Here is a 14,907-nt window from a genome sequence, read left to right on the forward strand (position 1 = left end):
CAGAATTAGAAGTCTGAAGATTTGAAGCTTAATATTTTTATATTTCTCGCCGTCATTTATCTAATTAGGAAGAATCATCAAACTGAACTCATGGCATTTCAGGCCATAGTTCAAAGATATCTATATCAATATTTTGAATAACCACCCAATCATAAATTCTTACAGATTAATTCTCAGTTACAACTTAAGTGCCTCTTAGCTCTGCTGACCTCTAATGTTAGACAATTTGGGTCTATAAAAAAAAGCATTTGGGTTTATTAGCTTAAAGAGGGTAGTGCTGTAAGCAGCATCGGGCTCTTGCCACTGACCTGGGTGAAAGTCTTACTGAAAAGGTTAGTGATCATTGCGTTGAGAACTTCAACTTTCTTGTCACACAACTGATTGTGGTGGTCTTTAATGGGAATTCCCGGAGTGGAGTTGTAGTGATGCTTTCCAAGCACCCATTCACATTAAGGAATTCTCAGACATAGCCAACCAGAAAATGAAAAGCACTAAAACCAAATCACTTTTTTTAAAAAAAAGAGAAAAATAAAGATTATCCATGAAGTCGAAGTAGATGGAAATATCATTAAAAAAACCTTTTAAAAAATTGAGTTTAGGAAAAAGCTAGTAATTAATCATCTTCTTCAGTTCTCTCTGCCTAACGGCAGGCCTAATCTACAGCGGCACAACATAAAGGTGAATATTCCCCAGGCAGAAAAGGGACTGAGCCCCATTCTCTTGGCACCAACGTGATCCACATCAGTCCTACCCCCTCCCCAAGGAGCAGGTGTTGGTGTGGCAACATACACTTTTATATGCATGTTTAGCCTAGACCAATGGAGGGTGATGGTGGAGGCTCCAATTTCTTTCCATCATACGCTGATCAGGAATTTCACCTGATTTTACCATTTGCCATTCGTGTATATTGGGAGGATTTGCAAATTGATACTCAACCTGTCTGGCTGCACCTTCCTTGGTCATCAAGTCCTGGACTGGGATTTAAACCTAGAGCTCTTGGCTCAGGTCACAAAACATCCCGAACTAATCTTAGTGGTGACATTTAACAACACTCCATGCATACTTTTTCAGGACCAGATCTTTGTTCTGTGATACTTACTAGTCAGGTCCCCATCCAAAAACCCAGTTAAACCTGATTAAACATGGGGTTTCGAATAGTGATGTGAAAACAAGAAAAGGAAAGATCTCACCATATGAACTGATTTCAATGATTGCTGACTTGGGATGGGGGTAAAACTATCCATAGCACAACCTGGAGTGGAGTTGTAAATGACAGGCTGCAACTTCAGCATTTCTGTGTTAATCACCTCATTTCATTTATTTATTAGTTATAAGTAGGCTTACATTAACATTGCAGTAAAGTTACTGTGAAAATCCCCTAGTCGCTGCATTCTGGCACCTGTTCAGGTACACTGAGGGAGAATTTAGCATGGTTAATTCAGCTAACCAGCACATTTTTGGACCACATAAGGAAACTGGAGCACCCCGAGGAAACCCATGCAGATATAGGAAGAAAGTGCAAACTCCGCAGAGACAGTGACCCAAGCTGGGAATCAAATCCAGGCCCCTGGTGCTGTGAGGCAGCAGTGCTAACAACTGTGCCACCTTGCCACCCCATGCATTAAATCCTGCAGTTGTGGTTGTTTCAGAGGGGTAATGCTGGCAAACTCCAACAGTTGGATGTCAAAAGTCCCTGCTAAATCTTGGCCATCGTAATGAGTTTAACAGGGCCCAGCATGTGGATCTCTTAGAATACGAGCTCCCAGATTAAGGCAGTGATGGGCTATCCAATCAGGGAGCCCTGCATGTGTACATAATGTGGAGTGTCTGGCTTACTGGTACTTCAGAATTATACTCTGTATAAGGAAGTACCTGTCTGATCTTGCTTACTATGTAAATAAATACACATTTGGTGAAGGAACACCAGCCACGTAGGAGTTACTTCCACCATATTCTTTAGTACAAGAGTACTTTGGATTGTGGCATTGACTTTAATTTCACCTGTGGTGTTCCTATTTTTTTCAGTCAGTTTGGAGCTGTGCTTATCCATTTAACACTGTGATTGACTCAGATATTATCAAATCTGCCAAGTTCTTTTTTTTTGGCATCTCTGTCTTACACAATCATTTATCTGTAGGCTACAACTCTCAATTATTCAAAACCTTTTGCTTCTAGGATTTATGGAGCCATAGATATTGTTTTAATTGCAGCTTTAGTGACAAGAAGTTCTATCATGGGCACCTCCCTGATTTTGTGATTTATAACTCAAATTGATAAATGTCATAATTGTTTAACATAAGAACAAAAGAAATAGGAGCAGGAGTAGGCCATCTAGCCCTTCAATCCTGCCCTGCCATTCAATAAGATCATGGCTGATCTGAAGTGGATCAGTTCCGCTTTCCCGCTCTCTCCCCATAACTCTTAATCCCCTTGTCTATCAAAAACCTATCTACTCGTGACTTAAATATATTTAGCGAGGTAGCCTCCACCACTTCAACGGGCAGAGAATTCCAGAGATTCACCACCCTTTGAGTGAAGAAGTTCCTCCTCAACTCCGATCTAAACTGCCCCCCCCCCTTATCTTGAGGCTGTGCCCTCGAGTCCTGCTATCCTTTCTAAGCGGGAAGAATCTCTCTACCTCTACGCTATCCATCTCCTTCATTATCTTATACATCTCTATAAGATTCCCCCTCATCCTTCTAAACTCCAACAAGTACAGACCCAGTCTATTTAGTCTCTCTTCATAAATTTAATTTTGTTAAAATTATTTGATTTAACTTAATTATTTGACTTAATTTTGATAAAATGATTCACATACTCTGGTAATGCTACTAACACCAGTTAGAGGACTGTGCTATCCAAATTTGTGTACTGTCTTGCTTTATGTGCTTTACTCATGATGGAAAAGTTCAAGGATTCTTCACTATTTTGAAACAACATTTTATCAGAACACTTAAAGCAAATCCCTGTAAATATCTAGCAAAAGCTTTGTAGCACTAACTACATTATTTCCTCCAAAGTATATAAACGGATGGATTTTAATCCTTGCATTGATTTTCTTGTATTGAAGACTGTTAAAACTGGCTCATCTTCATCAGTAAACTTACGTTATTCTCTTCCAAATGACTCTGCCCTGCAATTGTCTGCTATCTACCTCAATTTGCATCAATTCATTTTTGTAAATAAGGTCCACACTAAAAGATATAAATCAAGCCCTTTAGTGGTAGATGCTTCAACAAACTACTGAAAATTTGAATGAATTGTCATTAAATATTCTGGAATGACAACAGTTAAATCTATTGGATCAAATGTGATTTTGTGAGGCACATTTCCCAGTTTACTTTTATTGTCTCTCTTTCTCCCAGATTCAGCGAGTAGAATTTATTAGTGTATATGTTACATTATGTTACATCAAATTTAAATTCTTGAGCTCTCTCTCTCTCAGCTATTATTTATGTTCCTTGCCCTTTGTGGGTTTTATTATTATTTCATATATTTGTCTGGATGCATCCTGAGCCAACTATATTATATCTTAACTTCAGTGAGAGGTTTGCTTAACTGCTCACATTCAGTTTCCTGACTTGTCAATAACAATATTTGCGCACAGAATTAAACTTAGTGAAACATACTTTATATTCTGTGTGAATGGAATTTTTCTTCAACATTTTCATATTCCTCATTCAAGATATTTTGTGGTCTGTGCCCCTTGAGGTAACATGTATTCTTAGATGAGTGTGCAGGAGGGCTTCCAAACAGCTGTTTTGCTTAGCCTCTGGGGAGCTGTATGGAATGCAAGAATGCCTGGGCCCTCAGGTGGTGCAAAGATTGTTCAACTTATAATGGACATGTTTGAAACTGCACCTAATCATCCTGTCTATGCATAATTAATTAACCCCGCTGAACAACATTGTCATTTAAAATTAACTTCTCAGGCTGCTGGCTTCTTGTTCAGAAAACATGTTGCCTGCAGTCTTAAGGTCTCCTAACCCCCTCATGACATGGCAGACTTATTATAATTTAAGAAGTTCAACTCAGGCAAGATCCAATTAAACCCAATTGTCTTTTTCATAGATTTTTCACACCCCCTTCTCCATTCCACCACTCCTACTTTGTTTCTGAATCTTTATACCCCTTTGTGCTAATTGCTATTTCACTTCTTTGCGGTGTCCCAGAGAAGCTCTTCACTGAAAAGTTTGAACATATACTGGGGAGATGATGTCCTAGTGGTATTATTGCTAGGCTATTAATCCAGAAACTCAGCTAATGTTCTGGGGACTCAGGTTAGAATCCCACCATGACAGATGATGGAATTTGAATTCAATAAAAGAAAAATCTGGAATTAAGAGTCTACTGAAGCCCATAAAACCACTGTCAATTGTCAGAAAAATCCATTTAGTTCACTCGTGTTCTTTAAGGAATGAAATCTATCATCCTTACCTGGTCTGGCCTACATGTGACTCCAGAGCCACAGCAATGTGATTGACTCTCAACTACCCTCTGAACAAGGGCAACTAGGGATGGGCAATAAACTCTGGCCATCCAGAAATGCCCATATCCTGTGAATGAATAACAAAAAAAATTCAAGCAAGAATGTGATGGAAATTTTGCATTTATTTGGCTTAATTGCCCGCTTTTTGGGAAAAGTAATTTTGTACATTTACAAATTTCTCACTGTACCCATATTTTGCCAAATATTTTTGAGTGATTCTTCTGTAGATTCTTACAATTTAATAGCTCCTGTTCTCCAGTGCTCCAGTTTCCTATCATGGTCCAATGAAGCGCAGTTTAGATGAATTGCCCATGCTAAATTGTTCCTAATAGCCAAAGGTGTATAGGTTTGGTGGATTAGCAATGGTAAATATGCAGGGTTGCAGGGATAAGGTGAGGGCTTGGGCTTGGGCTTGGGTAAGATGCTTTATCAGAGAGTCAGTGCAGACTCAATGGGCCAAATGGCCTCCTTCTGCACTTTAGGGATTCTATGGTTCTACGGTTCTTTAAAATTTCAGAAGGCAGATTTTCCATGATGATAGTTCATTAACTTTACCAATCATACCAATTAGCCTCAATATTAAAATGAAATTAGGAATCCATGATCTAATCACTATGCAATTGAGCTCAGTGACTTTAACATGAAGACTTCTGCTATCTTCACATTATCACATGTGACTTCTTTCAACAAAATTATGTATTAATTCCAGCATCCAAGACTGTCATTTCTGGCACATAGCTTTCCAGATATCAAGGTATAATTAGTGATATGGACTTGTATATCTAACACTATGACCAAGCTTTTACCTCCTACTCTGCTGTCATGACTTTACCAGAAGTGTAACCAAGACCCAATTTACTTGCATTAATGGGTTTCTGCTGCACTTTTGGCAAGGTTCTGGCAATAAAATGTCATTAGCTTGGAGGAAATTTTGTTGATTTTTTTCTAGCTCTACAATATTGGCAAAGATCACAAGGTATCAGATTAATCATGATGCAGTTTGGGAATCCCAATGGTACAACATTAACTGGATCTAACTTAATATGATCTGACTCTTAGCAGTGCAGAGTCTCAGTGTTTGCTTTATTCAACTAAATCGAATGGCTCTGTACAGAATTTAGTTTTGAAAATGAGAATACACAATATGTGTGGTCTACTGTAGTGTTATAGTGCATGATCATCAATGATTATATACTCTCTATTTTCATTTGAATAGCGGTTGCATTTCCTGTGTTTGCATGGGAAGTACCACGAAAATTATACTGCAACTGTGAAAGAGTAAACTAGAGTGTCACAAAGACAACAGCTTCTTTGAAAAGCTTTTCAAAAACTAATGTGTGTGGGAAGACATTACCCTTGCAATCACTTGCCCAACTAAACTTGTGAACCCAACTTTGGGTAAGGCCAGGGTTTGCCCCATGGGCATTTGTGGGTCCTGCTCTGTCTCAGCTTCATCAGGGCAATGGGGGCCATCAGAAGTTTAGCTCCATTGACACCAAGATTCCACGTTGTGGAATGTCCTTGATAAGCTATAACAAGGTAGCAAGATTTTGCCTGCTGATACTTTGGAGGGTCAATCTCATCATAATTTAAATATCCATTCAATTCTCTAAAAACAGGAACACAAACAAAAGTGCTGTGTTTCAATGAGGTATACCTGCAAACCCTTCCTCCAGGAAACGGATTAAAGGAGAAAGACAGATTGTTAGGACTCCGAGAGGAAGCCAAAAAGAATATTAAGCATCCCATGTTGTGGGAAGTGGGCAGAAACATGCCAGGAATTGGGGAACCAATCATTGATCAGTTGTGGGGAGGGCAGTGGTGTTGTAGCGAGGGTGTTTTCTCTGGTCTCTGATATCATGACAAGGGGCAATTTGATCCCCGGTGGGGGGGGAATCTTATAGAAACATATAAGATTGTGAAGGGAATAGATAAGATAGATGCAGAGAAGTTGTTTCCACTGGTGGGTGAAACTACAACTAGGGGGCATAGTCTCAAAATTAGGGGAAGAAAATTTAGGACTGAGTTGAGGAAGAACTTCTCTTCACACAAAGGGTTGTTCATCTGTGGAATTCCCTGCCCAATGAAGCAGTTAAGGCTACCTCATTGAATGTTTTTAAGACAAGGATAGATACATTTTTGAACAGTAAAGAAATTAAGGGTTATGGTGAGCAGGCAGGTAAGTGGAGCTGAGTCCACGAAAAGATCCGCCATGATCTTATTGAATAGCGGAGGAGACTTGAGGGGCCAGATGGCCTACACCTGCTCCTAGTTCTTCTGTTCTTATGAATGGTCTTCAGACAAGAGGGGGTTCCTGTGCCAAGGAAGAAGGTAAGCTCAGGAGCATAGGAAAGCATTCCTGTTGCTCCGACCCCTTTGTTGGAAGGGTAAAAGCATTTACAACAAAGCAGTCTTCATATCATTTTAACTGCAGGTTTCCCAACACTAGGATTAATCCTGGAAAGGGAGTTAAATTTGAGGCAAGCAGCCTATCATAATATTTAATTGGTCAGCCTGTCTCCTGGGAGTGGATAGTCATCCATTCCCATTTTTTTAACTATCCTTAAATCTACATTTAAATGAGTTGGAGTCAGGTTTTCAATATTTGATTTTTTTTATGACTTACCTGACTGCCCTCCTCCCCTCCTTGAGAAGCCAGCACAGACAGGTAGCCTCTGATTGCACTGGGCACAGGTAGATTTTATGCCTTCAATGGAGACACCTGCCAGGCAACTTCCTGTGTGACAACCCTCTGCAGTGGTAAACATACAATGCTTCATACCCTTTGTGACTTTGCAATGAGTACACACTGGCATTTACTCTTGCTTGCCACTTGCTGCAGTTCATTCATTCTATTGCAGCACTGCAGCCAAGTTCTCCAATGGAACTTACAGCTGACCATTTCTGCTACCTCTGTCCAGACGTCCTTAGTCTGGCTGGATGGGTGATTGCTACCATCCCTGGGAAAGAGACATCCCTCCTTTTTCACACAGCCTGGAGGAGGATCTTCAGTGAGACTTTGCTAAAACATGGGGCTACATGCTGTCAGACATCTGTCTACAAGGTTGGAGGCTAGGGTGTTCACAGGTGGGGCTCGACGATGAAGAGAGACATTGCAGACAATGTCCATGTGCCCTTTAAATATGGTGTCTAGACCTTCAAATTCATGAGGTAGTGGGAGCAGCATCTACTTCATGCCCACCGTGCTTCAAGATTTCCTGTATTGCATGCACATAAGTAATCAACTGAGAGGTACGCAATAGCAGGAGTTTATCCTGGCACCAAGGACTGGGATCAATGTTGACTTTGGTCCCATCACAACACTGGGGTGGAATTTTCCAGTCCCACCTGCCCTGATACTGGAAAATCCCACCTGAGGTCAACTGACCTTCCAATAGTCTCTCAAACTTTCCATCCCACCCACGATGATTTCCATGGTGAGCTGAACTGAAAAATCAACCTCTTGGAGTGAGAAATGGAAACTTGCACCCATTAACTCTGTTTCTCTCTGGAAAATGCTGCCAGATTGCTGAGTGATACCAACATTTTCTGTTTTTATTTCAGATTTCCAGTATCCACTGTATTTTGCTGTTGTATTACAGAGCTCATCCCCTGCTAAGAGCACACCCTGTTGTTACTGGGAAGACACTCTACTTTTGTTCTGGTGGATAATGGTAGTGTTGGTACTAGATTAGTGATCAAGCATCTACACAGTCACCACATCATCCCCAGGAAACAACACTCAGCCACAGACTTCCACACTTCTCCCTGTTTCAGTATTCCCGAAGAGGTTAAGTTCGCCAATTCTCACCTAGCGCTTTCTGGTTCTGCAGATCATTCACAGCAATGGGCAGGTAGCAGGGCAGCTGAGGATGAGGAGAACAAATAATAAGGAATCCAGAAGAAAAACTATTTGGAGGTTCACAAGATAGATGCCAGAGATGAAGGGTTTGTCTTATGAAGAGGTGTTCAACAGTTTAGGCCTATATGTTCTAGAATTTATAAGAATAAGGGGTATTTAAGATGCTAAGGGAGATTGACAGGGTAGACATACAGCAGATGCTTCCTCTTGTGGGGCAATCTAGAATGAGAAGTCATAGTTTTAGGATAAGGGGTAGCAGACTTAAAACAGAAATTAGGAGTAATTACCTTCTGTCAAAGAGTGGTGAATCCGTGGAATTCGCTACATGCAGTGGATGTGGGGCATTGAGTAAGTTTATGGAGGAAAGAGACAGATTTTTAATTAGTAATGGGTAGAAGTGTCATGGAAAGCAGGCAGGAAAGTGAAGTTGAGGTCAAGATAGTATCAGCCACGATCATATTGAATGGTGGAGCAGACTTGAGGGGTTGAATTGCCTACTCTTGCTTCCAGTTCTCATGTTCTTATTTTCTTGTGTATTGCTGAGGAAGCTGATGACAATCCTTTGGATGTGGGTCAGAGCTATTGTTGTCCTGCTACAGCCTCTTTCACCTCACCACCTGCATTACACCCATGCATCGCCTCAGGTATTTTTACCTTGATGAATCAGTGTTAGTAAAGTTGCGGTGTTGGACAATTAACAGGACATGAAGGAGCTGGAAGACTGGATATGCCAGTAGAGCTTGAATGGAAAGCTGCCCAGAGCTTCAGTCATGGGGCACAAAATGCATGGGTAGTCACATGAAAAGATATCAATGTAGAAGTTCTGAAATTACTTTCAACAGATGTATGACATCTGGCGGCACAGTGGCACAATGGTTAGCACTGCTGCCTCACAGCATCACCGGCCCCCGGGTTTGATTCCCAACATGGATCACTATCTGTGTGGAGCTTGCATGTTTTTCCTGTATCTGTGTGAGTTTCTCCTGGTGCTCCAGTTTCCCCTCCCACATTCTGAAAGACGTGCTGGTTAGGTGCATTCACCTGAAAAGGCGCCAGACTGTGGTGACTAGGGAAATTGCACAGTAACTTCATTGCAGTGTGAATGTAAGCCTTACTTGTGACGAATAAATAATATACTAAACTAAATGTGACTGTAGATCAGCTAGCTTGTTGACCATGGGGACACAAAACTAACCCTAAGTAGAAAGGGAGCTGATGGAATAGACCTGCCATTTAAATAAAGCTGCCATTTCACAGAACAGCAGAACATATAGCTATCTATCTTCCCTCCATCCCATCACCAAATCAATGACACAAAGGAGGTGACACTAGATACTAGATACGTCTCATTGAGACGTATAAGATGATGAATGGGATGGATAGGATAGAGGTGGAAAGACTCTTCCCACTCAAAAAAGACAGTAGGACTAGGGGGCACAGCCTCAAGATAAAAGGGAGGCGGTTTAGAACGGAGTTGAGGAGGAACTTCTTCACTCAAAGGGTGGTGAATCTCTGGAATTCTCTGCCTGTTGAAGTGGGGGAGGCTGCCTCACTAAATATTTTTAAGACGCGGGTTGATGGGTTTTTGATAAGAGAGGGGATTAAGGGTTATGGGGAGAGGGCGGGAAAGTGGAACTAAGCAGCGACAGATCAGCCATGATCTTATTGAATGGCGGGGCAGGCTCGAAGGGCTAGATGGCCTACTCCTGCTCCTATTTCTTATGTTCTTATGTTCTTATTAAAGCATATGGGGCAAGTTGCAAAAGACCCAACCTTGACCCATGAGCATTTTGTATTACAAGAGCAGCTAAACATGTCTCACAATATTTTATATTAGATTGTACCTAAGAGATGTACTAGAATAAGAGAGAGAAGGACAAGTTTGGATGTCCAAGAGAAGCACAGAGTCAGGAAGAAGTAGATTAACATCTGTTCATTTTTGGTATCCTTGTAACACAGCAGGATGGGATTTATGTCATTTTGGTAATTCTTGGGGTGGAATTGTGTGGCCTTTTCACGGCAGAGTTGGGCCACAAAATGCAACAAGCCATTCAAAAGTTCATTGACTTTGATGGGACCAGAAAATTCCACCATTGTGACAGGCTGTAAAATTCTGCCTATATTGAAAAGACTGCTGTTACTTTGTATTATCTTATTCAGTTGGGTATTCTGTTTGGTGTGATGTGATGATATTGTACTATTTTGATATAATTTATCTTTAGGGTGCGGTTGCTTTAAGAGGATGTATTTTGTTACAGGAGTCAATTTGTCTGAGAAACGTGCAGCAGATGCTAAGAATGCAGGCTAATATTTGATGTTAGCTAGGAATGTGTTATTTTGTAGAGTCAATGGACCTTTTTTTTTAGGTTCTCCTGGGATTTTACATAAGATATACAGAGTCATGTAAGTTTTATTAGGTTGATTGACAGAAGTAGAGTCATGTGGTGAATGGGAGGATCTAAGCTTGCAGTAAGGCCCAGTTACATTTTAATTTTAAAATACAAGCAGTTACTGCCTGGCCCTGCTTGAAGAAACAAGTGTCTCCCTGTCTCTCTCTCCCTCTCTCTCCAGAGGTTTCTGAAAGCTCCAGGATTGTTAACCCAACTCAGAGCAAGTATGCCTGCATTTTGCTAATTACTTATAAAGAGGGGTTTAAATCTACAAGGGAAATTCTGCTTGATTGGATTTCATAGTGTTAGGTTAACAGTTAAGGATTGTACCTTGTCATGTTTAAGTATTGTTCAATTGTTAAAAGTTAAGCTCATTAAGTTGTTATAGTTGAACTGTGTTGTTTAATAAAGTTTGTTTTGGTAAAAGCTTCCAGTTTGTCAGTAGAATTGCGCCTGGAGTGAAACATTGTATTCTCACACCAATACCAAAGTAAAAAAATTGTTGGGGTCCAGTCTGGTTTTATAATATTCCTTGGGCTTCTGATCTGGTGCCCTAATAGTCAAATAGTGATGCAAGGGCAGAATCCCGCAATGTTGTAATATTCTAGCATGGGTTCTTGTATGGAGCATTATTTATTTCAAGGCTATGGGAGATTGCAAACTCAGCTTAGTGAAGCCAGCTACCCTAGAAACCTTGATGGTACTATTGCATTACTGCCTTGATTTGATGATGAACTGTGGAAAAATGTGACCCCTACCTGGTGAATACATACCCAAATGCACCTTCTGTAATATTACAGATATCTACGGTTGCCTGAAATGACCTGCTACCATAAATTTTATAATCTGGAGACACTAGCGTAATGCCACATCACCTTGAACATCTCAAGCCATCAGGCCATTTTTACAGAGTATACAGTTGCAACTTGCTTAGATAGCTGCTCCCAGCCCGACAACCTCTATATCACGAAGGCCAAGAGTAATAACATAATGGGATATGTTGCCATCTGGTCCTCATTCAAGTCACACACTTATGTCGTTTGTATTTATAATACCATTCCTTTTTTGTTGCTGGATCATGATTTTGGAATTCCTTACTTAACACTATTCTGGGATCATCATTAAAAGAAGCCTGACCATAATTTTCTCAAGATGCCTCAGAATAGGCAATAAAAATGCAGCTTTATCAATGTCTTTGGAAAAACAACATCAACATTTTAACTACTTTTCAAATCAGTTTTTTAACACTTCCATACATACATTGCTTTAAAGCATAACCTTTAAATACATAATTGTTTAAATCATATCTGTAGAAAAATGGTCAAAAATTCCAAAATGCGACAATTTCTTTGTGATTCTCTCTCTTTACCCATTCTTTTCATCTATAATTGCCTTTCCGTTCTTCTGAATTTCTCCATTCCTCTCACTTTCTCTCTATTCTTCAGTTTTTTCCTCCACCTCCATTTGTTACTGTCCCTTTGTTGCAAACATTACAACTCCATATTATCATTGGATGTACAATGTACGATGTACAATCCTCTATTTGCTGTTGAAAAGCAAGTCAAACCACTATATTAATTACTTTTTTGTAATATAAATTGCTATTTAGGCTCTGAACAGCTTATCAATGTGCATTTAGCAACAAAAAAGATTTAAAAGATAATTCTGAGCTGCATATGCACCTTGGTATCAGGCCCCCTGCCAGATTCGGGACTCCCTGCAATTGCAAGATTCGCTGATCTGTTGGGCCACTGCTACAACAGTGCAAGGACAAATGCCAGTCATAAACAGTGATAAAAAGATACATATCTTCAAGACTGCTTTGTCAGTAGGTTTGTTTGGCTGGAGTTTTAAATCTGTTACACACCTGATTAATATTTTGTATCTATGAGGGTGATTCTCCCAAAAGTTGTGAATTGGTGGGAAAAGTGTTCCACGTCACAACTGTTTTCTCAGTTCAACTTCTCACCCATATCTCTGCACTCTGCGTACTGCAGAGGTCCCAGTCGTGAATCTCATTAAAAACCTAGGAGGCCGGGGCCAATTCGTGCCAGAGTCTGACAATTCTGGAACTTGCGCAATACACCCGAACTGTCAGGCTCCCCGTTTGCTGGCCAGCTCAATCACTGGCCAGCCTGGGACCCCCTCAGTACTGCCCCTTCAACACCTCCCACCACGTGATCGTGGCCTCCGCAACAATTCCTGGAACAGCCCTGACCCTTCCCCTCCCTGCCCCGATGTCTATCACCCCCACACTCAGCAGTGGTGACCCCCTCACCCCCTCGCCCCAGCAGACCCCTCCCCTCCCCTCCCCCCCCCAACTGAACCCCCTGGGTCAGACATGCCCCCCCCGCTTCCAGGGAGGGCAGACCATTCCCCCTCAGCCCGCCCCGATCACTGGCCTCCCTCCAGCCCAGACCGATCGCCACGCAGAGTGGCAGCAGGATCCCTCTACCCCTACTGATCACTCCTCAGTGGGTAGTGACAAAGTGCCCCTGGGCATTGTCATTTTGCCCCTTGGGCAGTGCCAGGTGCACAGTTGGCATTGCCAGGATGCCTATGCCCAAGGGCACAATCCCCCTGCTGCCTGACCTCTTGGCAGGCCCCAGTTGCCCCCCCACCCACCCTTCATTCCAGCAGAGTGTCTCGCTAGTTCCCCAGAAGTTACTCTAAACCCTGTCGGAATGAAGTATTCCTGGCGGGGTGGGAGATTCAATGGAGACTGGCAAGTTCCTGATAATGAAATGCTAAACATGTTTAAACTACATTAAAAAAAGATTCAAATGACTTACTTGTCTTCCTGCTGGTTTCCAGCATGGTCTGGATTCCAATTGTTCTCCGGCTCTGGAAGATGTGCATGTGTTCCCGGCACGTGAAAATCTCAGAAAAAGGCTTACCTGCCAGAAAAGTTGCAGGTCACGATGGGAGAATCGCCCCCTATATTTCTGCCCCAATGTTGACTTATTCTACAGAACTAAAGTGATAAAATCTTTGGAGATTTCTGGACATGATGGAAACCTTTTCTTCAGCTCTGTCTCCCCCACTCCTGCTAACGCACTTCTTGTCCATTAACTAAGTCCAACGCTGTTTTCCTCATATATTCCCTACATCCCTTTGAAACTGCTGTTATGAAACCTTCTAACATTAAAAAAAGTCTTGATTCCTTTGACTTCATTACTAGTCATCCCATTTCCATCCTTTCTTATCCTGTACCTATATTTCCTGTTTTAATTCCTCCAACTAAGATTCCTCTTTCTCCCACAGCAACGAAACTGCTCCCATCAATGGAACAAGCACTTTGATTATAACCATGAATCAACCTTCATCCCATTTTTACTTGACTCCTGGACAGAGCCCAAATTTAAAATTCTAATCCTCATCTTTAAACTTCCCCATTGCCTCATTCACCCATTATTTCTGTAACCCTGTCCAGTCCTAAAATCCTCCCACCAGCCATCTCCTATACTCTCCATTCATCTGAACCCGATAACTTTTTTATCTCTCCTAACACCACTCAAGACTATTATTTCATCTGTTTAAGTCTTTTATCTTGGAATTCCTCTTCCATATTCTTTTGTCTCATTTGGTCCCTCTGCTCCTTTGTCACACTATCTGTAACCCCCACGACTTGCCTGGGCTTGCAAAATCTCACTAACTGCCCTGGCTGGAGACAATATATACACCTCTTTAACCTGTGTTTAATCCTCTCTCCGCTCACATTTTCTGTAGCTTTAAGACTTGATTACGTGTAAAGACTCACATTCCAACCATTATCTTGTAAATTGAGTTTGTGTCTCTATATGCCCTGTTTGTGAACACAACTCCTCAGTCACCTGAAGAAGGAGTGACGCTCCGAAAGCTTGTGCTACCAAATAAACCTGTTGGATTTCAGCCTGGTAATGTGAGAATTCTTATTACACTCCTTTGTTGAACCAACCTATAATCTTTGTTTTCCTGATGTTTACTTTGGCTCAATGTCTGATTTCTCCTCATGCCTCTTAGCACCCAGGATGTCTTTCCCCTTAAAGGCATTAAAGGCAATTATGACTGGACTACACTATGCGCTTTGTTTGTGTTCCATTACTCTTTTAGTGCAGGTTTTTGCATTTCTGGCAATGTTAGAAATGCAGGGAATTTATAAGTAGAAACAGAAGTAGCTAAATATG

Source organism: Carcharhinus amblyrhynchos, chromosome 11 (assembly GCF_965287045.1).
Source record: "Carcharhinus amblyrhynchos chromosome 11, sCarAmb.v2.hapA, whole genome shotgun sequence".
In the NCBI taxonomy this organism is placed as follows: Eukaryota; Metazoa; Chordata; class Chondrichthyes; order Carcharhiniformes; family Carcharhinidae; genus Carcharhinus; species Carcharhinus amblyrhynchos.